The 9,300-nt window shown below is 37.3% G+C and overlaps 1 non-coding gene across 1 annotated transcript; it reads left to right on the top strand.

Annotated features, from left to right (window-relative positions):
* The first annotated feature begins 259 nt into the window (after positions 1–259).
* Positions 260–366, top strand: LOC132518906 (U6 spliceosomal RNA). Its single transcript, XR_009540029.1, has one exon. It is a non-coding gene; the product is annotated as a U6 spliceosomal RNA (small nuclear RNA).
* The last annotated feature ends 8,934 nt before the right edge of the window (positions 367–9,300 follow it).

Raw genomic sequence — 9,300 nt, 5'->3', positions numbered from 1 at the left:
TAATTTTTTTTAAATACGAATTTTACTTCCCTGTTCCGGTCTCACTGTATGTAAGTGCAGGCTCTTAAAAGGGGCTTACAAAGCCCTTTGGCATCTGGTTCCTTCCTGTCTCTTTAACCTCATCTCTTTCAGCCTCCCTCCACACCTCAGTCTGCAGCAGCACAGAAAACAATTTTAGACCACTCTGCCTTCATATGGGAGTTGTTACCCCCATTTTAAGTCTGATGAGTTCCTGTTCTCCCCTCAAAAACCAGCTAAAGTGCTCACTTCAGCAGCACATAGACTAAAATCAGAACCACGCAGAGAAGATTAGCATGGACCCCGGGCAGAGATGACATGCAAATTTGTGAAGCGTTCCATGTTTTCAAACTGTATGATTCCACTTTCAGGAGGAACATGGAGTAGTCAGATTCATAGGGACAGAAAGTAGAATGGTGGTTAGGCTGGAGGGGGGATGGGTAGTTATTGTTTAATAGGTAGAGTATCAGTTTTGCAAGATGAAGCATCCTGTGAAGGGATGGTGGTAATGGTAGCATCACAATGTGAATATACTTAATGCCACTAAACTGTACACTTTATATTGGTTAAGAAGGTAAATTTTATCTTATGTGTATTTTGCCACAATTTTTATAAAACAGCTAAAATTCCAGGCTCCTTTTCTCTGCACCCATCCCATTCCCAGGGGGAGTTAGGCATTTTCATTATTTAACCAGTAGACTGAAATAGCTGCACCTAAGTGATTGTCAAGAACACTAACCTTGAACACACTGCTGCTTAATACTCATCAAATACATGGTTGAACAACATAAATTTGCAAAGGATTGCCTTTGTGAAATACAGTGCACATATTTCTACAGACACAAAAAAATTCATCCTTGGAATAAACCGCACAAGCCGGTCTCCACACATCTGGACCATACAGTCTATTCTCTTGTAAAACTGCTTTTATGAAACATAATTTGGCATTATGTCATCATTGGCCTATGTTTAGAGTCACTGTAGGAAACAGTCAGCCTATGAAATCCATTTAGTGTACAGGTGTGTTTAGGGTGGTATACTGTTCTTTTTCTTTTATTTTTCTTTCTTTCTTTTATTTTTTACTATCTATGAGGAAAAACTCTTTCGTTTTGGCACCAGAAATAGGTTTTCTTTGTAGGTAATACGAATAGAGTGATTGATTTTCTCATTTTTGTCTCCTTTCCAGAAAGCCTAGAGGCCAACCAGTGGCTTGTTCTAGCATTTTCTAGACCTTAACTATGCTATTCTGTGTAGCGATTTGCTGTAGACTTCAAATTATCCATTAAAATTTATTTTTTTCTCTGAATCCACTTCATTATTCGTGTTGCCTTTTATCTCATGTTGTTTTGAACTTTAAATCCATTCTTAAATAAATGAGGAATAAATGAACAATTAACTAATAAATTCACCCTCTCCTCTAATTCCTACTGGATATTGCATATATTTTTATTATTGCTTGCATATATTCTATTATTTATTTGTATTTCATGTTTGTCATTTACAGTGGACAGTACACTCTTTTAATGCATGATACATATCTTAATATTATTTCAACACAATTAGAATGTCTAGCTAATAATATGTGTATAAATAAGTCTACCAGATTGAACTGAAAAGAAATGAGAAATTCAATAACTTTGGAAAACAGAATGTAATTTATTAATCTTTTTAACACACAACATGTCCTTTTTTTGTAAGCAAATTATAGTTTGGGGGAGTGCTAATAGTAAAAGCTAAAAACTCAGATAAATGGCTGAAAGAATTCCCAGTCTTAAATGAATTCTTGTTTATTTCTTGTGATATTAACATTCAGCCAAGTATTCAACTCAGTTCTTTCTCTTCTGTCTGTGCGTGTGTGTGTGCGCGTGTGTGTATGTGTGTGTGTGTGTGTGTGTGTGTGTGTGTGTGGTGTAGCAGACTACAGGTATAGTAAGACTTATTGCTGGGTAAACATCTCTCTCTATATATATAGAGAGAGAGACACAACTAATAGCAATATATATTCATTATATGTGTATATACATATATACGTATATGTATTACATGCATGTGATACACAATAATAAATATATATACAATTTTGTTCTGTATAAATATATAGGCATATATACTAGTTTTATATATGCACATAATATAAAACCATAGGATATATACAAAACATAAGTCTATATATACAAACATGCATAGGTGAATACAAAAACATATGATGATATGTATATATATGTATATAGTCACAGTTATTTATGTAGATGCACAGGTATATTTAACCCCAAAACAGGTCTTACTAGTTCTATTTACTGAAATCAAATTCTCTACTCTTTTTCCACGACACAACGTTCTTTTGTTTTCTGACTTTTTGTAGTCCTATTTGTTCCTAATAGTGCTCCTTTCTTTTTTTTTTTTTTTTTTTTTTTTGCGGTACGCGGGCCTCTCACTGTTGTGGCCTCTCCCGTTGCGGAGCACAGGCTCCGGACGCGCAGGCCCAGCTGCCATGGCTCACGGGCCTGGCCGCTCCGCGGCATGTGGGATGTGGGATTTTCCCGTACCGGGGCACGAACCCGTGTCCCCTGCATCGGCAGGCGGACTCTCAACCACTTGCGCCACCAGGGAAGCCCTCCTTTCTTGACCTCCATAGTAAACGTGTTCCTGTGATCACTTTTCTGCTTACTCTGCAGTCTACCTCTGATCAGTTGTATCCCTGTTGATGGTTTTATCTACAAAATTCCAGCATCAGGCACATATCCAACTCACCCTTGGACATGTCCACACAGGCAGCATGATTTCTCCACCTGAACTCATCATTTTCCACCCTTGGCACTCCATGGGATTGCTCCTCCTCTTAAGCCCCTGCTCTTCATGGTTGACATCTCCAGGTTCCTGTCACCCAAGCCTGACCACTGAAAGTGACTACTGTCTCATTCTCCTCTCTGACTGTTCTTCCCCACAACTAGCCTATCACCAGCTCCTTTTCGTTTCACCTCCTAAAGATATTTCAAATCCTCTCTTCCAAGTCATTCCACCAACCTCAACTCCTGCAGAATTTTAGGTGAGAAACAGGATTATTTCAATAACCTCCGAAAATTCATCCTTTTTATTTTGACTGCTGAGATTTAAAAGGCAAATATTACCCTGCATCCTATCTGCTTAAATGTTTTCTTGACTCTGTACTGCTCACCGATTCATGGTTTCCTGTAGTTGCTGCCTGAGGGGTAAACCTCCAACTCTGCGTTAGCCATTTGCGTTTCTTTGCACACACTACAATGCTTCAAGTCTTCAAAACTTTGCTAGCACCATTCTCTTTACCTGAGGGATCACTTCTTTCCTTCTTCAACCTTCCAGGTAATAGAAAGAATATAGGTTTTAAGATCAAACAAATCCAGGTTTAGGTTTCAGCTCCACTACAGACGTTCCTGAAACTTAAATGACAAGAACAAGTCAAAACACTACTGATACTTCTTTGCATGAGAATCATTCCCAAGCCAACTTGTTTAATTAATTTGTAAAAAAAATTTTTTTTTACTTTAGCAGGAATTTTAAACTCCACTAAGTACCTGCTTATGGTTTTGAACCTTCATCGACTAATCTTTTATAGACAGTAACAGATTTATATTCTGAATGAATTGAAGGACTTGCAAAGTTTGTTAACATCAGCTATTACAGAAAATTCCACATAAATTATAAAGGATTAGACTTTTCTTCCATATTTTTAATAAACGTGATCAAAATAAACATTCTCTCTCGGGTATTAAGTAAGCAAATATTTTTACCCTTTGTCACATAGGTTAAAGTGCTGGCTCTCTGTGTGTGAGTGTGTGTGTATTTAGTTGAGTCTGATGGCAGATTTCCAAATTTATATCTTGCTTGTAAATGTTTTCATTAGGGAATAGAAAAAGCAGTTTTATTCTTATTGGCAGGTGTATTCCACATATATGTTTATTCTAGAATTTGCAAACTGTGTTGCTGTCCTTTCAATCTGAAAATTGCAACCATATGTTTTAAAGGAATTCTGGCACTAGAGTGATCACTTCTAGTGAAATTTAGTAGGTAGAAAAACAGTGTAGATATCACTATGGCAATAAAGGAATTGTTATCACAGACAATGCTACACAGATATGGAGGACCAGAAGAAGCAGTATAGCACAGTCCAAGAGATACTCATTACCCACCTGTTGCAGGAGCCCAGACTCTGAGAATTCTCCACCCATTTCAGTTGGAAAACTTGAACCTTATGAAGAGTAGCAGTTCTCTTGAAATCTACTTTTGAAATTCTTGTCTCCTCTCAGAACCAAGAAGAGAATGAGATAGACACAGAAGGAGTTCTCATAGGTCAAAAGCAACCTTTGATAACACAATGGTCATAGTCAACTAAAGTCTGGTGTTAACTCAAAGGGTTTGAACTGCGTGGGTTCACTTATATGCTAATTTTTTTCACGAAGTATGTACCGCGGTACTACATAATCTGTAGTTGGTTGAATCCAGGGCTGTGGAACCACATATAATGAGGGCCGGCTGTAAAACCTAACTCGGATTTCCGACTGTGCAGAGGGTGGGCACCCCTAACCCCCTTGTTCAGAGGTCAACAATATAGCAGAAGTCTCTACACAAAGTAAAAATATTTTCTGTCACTTTTGACTATATATTGCTAGTGATTTTTACTTATTTATTTTAATTATTTATTTATTTGTTTTGGGGGGTAGATTTGATTTGTTTATCATTGAAGTATAACTGACCGACAACACTATGTTAGTTCCAGATGCACAACAAAGTGATTCAGTAGTTCTATACATTAAAAATGATCACTACAATAAGTGTAGTTGCCATCTGTCACCATACAAAGTCATTACAGTGTCATTGACTATATTCCCCACACTGTACATTTCATCTCCATGACTCTTTATTTGTAATTGGAAGTTTGAACCTCTTAATCTCCCTCACCTATTTCACTCATTCCCCTACCTACCTTCCCTCTGTATCTATGAGTCTCTTCCTGTTTTGTTATGTTTGTTCATTTTTTTTGTTTTTTAGATTCCACATATGAGTGAAATCACACAGTTTTTATCTTTTTCTGTGACTTATTTCACTTCACATAATACCCTCTAGGTCCATCCACGTTGTCGGAATGGCAAGATTTCATTCTTTTTCATGGCTGAGTGATATTTTATTGTACGTATATGTGTGTGTGTGTGTGTGTGTGTGTGTGTACCACATCTTCCTTGTCCATTCATCTATCAGCAGACACTTAGGTTGCTTCCATGTCTTGGTGGTTGTAAATAATGCTGTAATGAACATGAACAACCTTAGGGATGCATTCAGAAAAAAATGTGTATACCATTTCACATTTCAAAAAAGGAACATGTTATCCTTAGTATATTATATTATATTATATCTAAAGTTGGAGCAATTACTCCACTTTTACTTGTAAGCAATTTTTCTCAAATTCTCCAGAAACATTTTACATAGATATAAAATAGTATCTTCTCAGCCACAAAACTAAGTTGACTTCAAGTTACAAAGATTTGAGGTACTCAGTAATTTTTGTTTTGGGGAAAGAAAGGGTAGTAAGAGCAAATGGGGTGTTTTGGAAAGTACAAAATCAAAATATAAAATATAAATTCCTTATGTGACCTCTCACATCTTAACCTCCAAGTTCTTTTGGTTTCTTTAAAGAAAAAAGGAGGGAGTGAATGGAGAGAGAGAGAGAGAAAGAGGGGGGCAGGAAGAAGAAGAGGTGGATGAAGATGGAGAGGGAAAGAAAGAGAAAAAGAAGAGAGGGGGGAGAGAGAGAGAGAGAGAGAGGGGGAGAGAGAGAGAGAGAGAGAGACTGGACTAAAGCAAGAATTGTAGTGGCCTAGGGGCACCTCCAAATAGAAAAAATTCTTCTGTATGCAGCCTTTCAGGGTTTCGTAAGTTTTTGTTTTGCTCTGCTGACCTCCCCTGGCCACGTGAAAATACACTTTCAAGTTCCACCTTATCCAGCCTCCTTTCCCCCAGAACTTCTTGGCTGCAGCTCTGCCTCTGTGTCCTCAAGCACTTCCTCCAAGAAAACACTTGAGACTCTTAGAGCCAGGTGTTGACTGGCAGCACTGCTGGAACCTGACACCGCGATTTGACTTCCCCTTAAGAGGGCAGGTAAATTACCATTTTTTTTCTTTTTTTACATCTTTTTTGGAGTATAATTGCTTTACAATGGTGTGTCAGTTTCTGCTTTATAACAAAGTGAATCAGTTATACACATACATATGTTCCCATATCTCTTCCCTCTTGTGTCTCCCTCCCTCCCACCCTCCCTATCCCACCCCTCTAGGTGGTGACAAAGCACTGAGCTGATCTCCCTGTGCTATGCGGCTGCTTCCCACTAGCTATCTACCTTACGTTTGGTAGTGTATATATGTCCATGCCACTCTCTCGCTTTGTCACAGCTTACCCTTCTCCCTCCCTGTATCCTCAAGTCCATTCTCTAGTAGGTCTGTGTCTTTATTCCCGTCTTACCCCTAGGTTCTTCGTGACATTTTTTTTTTCTTAGATTCCATATATATGTGTTAGCATACGGTATTTGTCTTTCTCTTTCTGACTTACTTCACTCTTATGATAGACTCTAGGTCCATCCACCTCACTACAAATAACTCAATTTCGTTTCTGGCTGAGTAATATTCCATTGTATATATGTGCCACATCTTCTTCATCCATGCATCCGATGATGGACACTTAGGTTTCTTCCATCTCCTGGCTATTGTAAATAGAGCTTCAATGAATATTTTGGTACATGACTCTTTTTGAATTATGGTTTTCTCGGGGTATATGCCCAGGAGTGGGATTGCTGGGTCATATGGTAGTTCTATTTGTAATTTTTTAAGGAATGTCCATACTGTTCTCCATAGTGGCTGTACCAATTCACATTCCCACCAGCAGTGCAAGAGTGTTCCCTTTTCTCCACACCCTCTCCAGCATTTATTGTTTCTAGATTTTTTTGATGATGGCCATTCTGACCAGTGTGAGGTGATACCTCATTGTAGATTTGATTTGCATTTCTCTAATGATTAATGATGTTGATTTACCATTGCAACAAAAAGAATAAAATATCTAGGAATAAACCTACCTAAATTACCATTTTTGATGCATAATGTTTTGCAGGTTGCTTCTTAGGATTCTAATACCTCTGGCAGTCCTTTGGCCCCAAATTATCAGAATTCAGCATTGGAGTCGCAGTTGGGTTTTTCTTTTTTTAACATTACAAAGTGGAAAAATGTAAAATTTGATGTAAAAACACTGTCACTCAATATTGCAATGTTAATTTTTGTCACTTTAAACTCTGATTATAGAGACAGACACACACACACAGATGCATACACATGCACACATATATACACTGAATGTTCTATTTTATATAAAACAATATAGTATAAATGAAGGTCCCCTTTGCTGCTTTCCTTAAATCCATTACTTACTCCTTCCCTCCCCTAACCAATGCCAAGATATTGATTAGATTTCTTGAGTCAATCTATGTTCTAATGTTTTTACAAACATATGTATCTCCACCATCAATATATTGTATTGTTTTGTGTGTTTTTAAGCTCTTCTTTTACATGAAAGTCTTTGTATAATTCAGCAAATTGCCTGATGGTATATACTTTTGTAACTCTCTTGATATATACAAGTTAAGTTACCACTGCTGGGCATGATATAAATATATCACAATTTATTTAACCCATTTTCCTATTGACAGTCATTTATGTTGTCATTGTTCCTCCATTACAAACAATTTTTTCACAGACTGTTCTGGTACACAGGATTAAGAGTATGTTTACTGGCTGGGCCATAGGATATGCACATACTCAGCTTCAATAGATAGTGTCAAGGTATTTTCTAAAGTGGCTGTACCAATGTATAACCCATAGGCAGAGTATGCCTATTTCCATTGTTCCATACCCTTATCAGTGCTTGACTTTGTCAGGCTTAACTTTTCTTTTCACCAATATGATTGCTATGGAATGATATTGCAGTATAGTTTTACATTATTTATTTATTTATTTTTGACTATGTTGGGTCTTCGTTGCTGAGCATGGGCTTTCTCTAGTTGCAGCGAGGGGGGCTACTCTTCATTGCGGTGTGCGTGCTTCTCATTGTGGTGGCTTCTCTGGTTGTGGAGCATGGGCTCTAGGTGTGCAGCCTTCAGTAGTTGTGACACGAGAGCTCAGTAGATGTGGCTCACAGGCTCTAGAGCACAGGCTCAGTAGTTGTGGCACATGGGCTTAGTTGCTCTGCGGCATGTGGGATCTTCCCAGACCAGGGCTTGAACCTGCATCTCCTGCACTGGCAGGCAGATTCTTAACCACTGCACCACCAGAGAAGTCGCATAGTTTTATTTTTTTTTAATTATATTGAAGTATAGTTGATTTTCAATGTTGTGGTAATTTCTTCTGTACAGCAAAGTGACTCAGTCATATATATATATACGTATTATTTTTCATATTCTGTTTAATTTTAATTTGCAGTTCCCTGATTGTCATTAGTTAGATCCAGTGTCCTTCATTTCTTTTTTGCTCATTCAAATTTTTCTCCCTTAAATTAGAGGGTACTGTTCATGACCCTTGCTCATTTTTCTCTTAGGATGCTTTCTTTTTTTCATCCTTCCTCTCTCCCTACCCTCCCTCCCTTTTTCCTTTCTTTCTCCTTTTCCTTCCTTTCCTCCCTCTCTCCATCCCTCTGCCCCTTTCTCCCACACCCTCCTCTCTTTCTTTTTAATCATCAGGGATTTGTCATAATAGCCCTTATAAATTCTTCTCTCAGTATGAGACCTGTTTTAAATTTTATTTATAGTTTTATTTGTCATATAGAAGTTCAAATTTTGATATGAGCAAATATAATAACCTACTTATTTAGGAGTCATCCTCCTGTGTATTTCTTAAGAAATCCTTTCTTATCCCAAGTTTCAGAACATGTTCTTCCAAATATTTATCTAATATATTTTTAAGATTCTTTTCACATTTTGAAATTTAGTCCATCTGGAATTTATTTTATTTTATAATTTTATGTAAGGATCATATTTACTTCTTCTCATGTAGAAAGCCAGTTTTTCCAGCATTATTTATTGAGTCCATCTTTTCCCCACAGAGTTGTGTTTCTATTGTACTTCTATGGTATAAAATTTTGTATATATGTTTGAGTCTGTCCCTCAACTCTTTATTTTTTATATAGATCTTCTTATCTATCCCAGCATAAAACTCACATTGTTTTAATTAAGCATTTATTTATAACAGGCCTTAATATCTATATGACAGATCC

The sequence above is a fragment of the Lagenorhynchus albirostris genome, chromosome 3 (assembly GCF_949774975.1).
Source record: "Lagenorhynchus albirostris chromosome 3, mLagAlb1.1, whole genome shotgun sequence".
Lineage (NCBI taxonomy): Eukaryota > Metazoa > Chordata > Mammalia > Artiodactyla > Delphinidae > Lagenorhynchus > Lagenorhynchus albirostris.
This window is presented reverse-complemented; position numbering and strand designations above follow the sequence as displayed.